We start from the raw sequence: 2,371 nt of genomic DNA on the forward strand, positions 1-2,371 counted from the left end.
ATATATATTAATAAAATAGTATTAATAAAAATACTGTTATTTTGGTATAATCTCTCAGAAGCATATGTCTGAAAATATGTTGTTTGAAGGAAAAGCTCTCCAAAGATTCAAAGTATAGTTCAAAAACATCTCATAGTAAATATTACATAGTACAACAAAGATTAAAAACGAATGCTAGCTACACACACACACACACACACACACACACACACACACACACACACAAACTTAAAACTGTTCAGTTGTGGTCTAAACTTAATTCACATAACAGTATATGAATTTATACATTTAAAAGTTTCTAAAATTCATATTTTTGTCCCCATGTTAATGATGATATAAGATAAGACAAATTTTGTTTTTCACTCCTAATAATTTAGCCCATGGTTTCCCTTCTGGGTCATTGTTCCAGTCCCCTCTATATGATTTTTTTATAGCAATGAAGAGTCTCACTAAGTTGCTAAGGCTGGCCTTTATGTCATTCTATAGACTCAGCCGGTACAGTTGTGATCTTCCTACCTCAGCTTTCTGAGCAAAGGATTACAGTCCTGTGCCACCAGGATCAGCAAAGATTATTCCAATGCCAACCAATAGCTTTCAATAAGCTAGTGTGGATTTCCAATGGACGCTCTTCACTTTGAGGTCACAGTTACAAGTCACAGACATAAGACTTCCTAGGCATGTATATTAACAATTTGGTTGAGGGTGATGTGGATGGAGCTCAGGTGGTACAGTGCCTGCCTACTGTGCACGAGGTTCTGGGTTCAGTGCCCAGTATTGCCTACACTGGATATGGTGTCCTACACTTGCAATCTCAGCACCTGAATGGTAGAAGGAGAAAGATAAAGTGTTTCCATCTAGTCTGGAATAGTGAATTTGAGGCCAGCCTAGGCCACCTGACAGCATCTCTGACAAACAACAACAACAACCATCATAACAAAAACAGCCAAACAAAACCCAACAATTTGGTCGAGGAGAAGAGTTTGGCAATTTCCCTCTTTTGTTCATAAAGTATATAGAACAGGTCTAATGCAACTATGAATAGAAAATGTCATTTAAAGTCATTCCACATTCATATATTCTCACAATATTGTCTCCTTGATCCTAATGCTATCCTAGAAGACAATTACATTTCATTACAAGTCATGTGCTTGGTAAGATAGATTAGTTAAGAAGCCATCTTAGGGTTTCTATTTCTGTGAAGAAACATCCTGACCATGGCATGGCAACTCTTATAAAGGAAAATATTTAATTGTGGTGGCTCACTTATAGTTCAGAGGGTTAGTCCATCATTGTCAAGGCAGGAAAAAAGTGGAATGCAGAGAGACATGGTGCTGGGAAGAGCCTGAAGGTTCTTACATCTTGATCCTGAAGGCAACAGGAAGTGATCTGTTTCACTGGGTATGGCTTGAGTATGTATGAGACCTCAAAACATGTCTCTACAGTGACATACTTCCTCCCACAAGACCACACCTAGTCCAACAAGGCCACACCTCCTAATAGTGCCACTCATTTGAGGACCATTTTTTTTTCTAACCACCAAAGAAGCATCAATAGTAATGAAGGCTTTAGCTGTCTCTTATACATATTATTTATGTAATAATTTTCATTTTTTTTCAAATGGCAATGAACTTGTCTTATACAATAGTAAGTAAAGTTGACACTTAGGCTCAGCAGTTTCATCAAAAGTTCTGAAATTTCAAAACTTCTAATTATGCCTCTGTTTCACATCTATATCAGACAGACAGATGACACAATATGTGAATTTAACTCTTCCATTTGGTGTTTTTTAGATATGCCTATTAAATTTATAAGAGAAATTTTAAAAAAAGAAATTTCATAGCAAATGTCTTATATACTTTATCAAAAATAGTTAATATTTGGATAATTTTTTGAAAATTTCCTTTGTTGTTCAGTGATTTTAGACAGTATTTCCTATCATGCTGAAATTGCCTACAAGGTTTCTCAATTATTGTAGACAGTTGTAAAAATAGAAAATATGGATTATTTCTTTTATATTTTATTGTGAATCTTTGTTGATGACCATACTTTAAATAATTAATTTCTATTTTTAAAAACAACTGATATTTTATATTTTTATTGTTGATTTTTCTGATACTGAAAAAAAATATTCTCTGGTAGGAAAAATGTCTATAATTCTTTTGCCCAATTGAGGGTATTTGGAACTTTTCACATCTTATTTGCTAAGATGAATCCATAATGATCAGTACAGAGGATGGACACCAATACTGATATTTAGTCATTCATTTATATATGGAAAATTATGTTTATAATGAGGGCAACTTAAAGTGATTACTCCGACATAGTGGAGGAACTGAACAAGTCTTTGTACATTAAGAACTACTTGCTGGGC

This window comes from Peromyscus leucopus, chromosome 14 (genome assembly GCF_004664715.2).
Source record: "Peromyscus leucopus breed LL Stock chromosome 14, UCI_PerLeu_2.1, whole genome shotgun sequence".
NCBI classification, from domain to species: Eukaryota; Metazoa; Chordata; class Mammalia; order Rodentia; family Cricetidae; genus Peromyscus; species Peromyscus leucopus.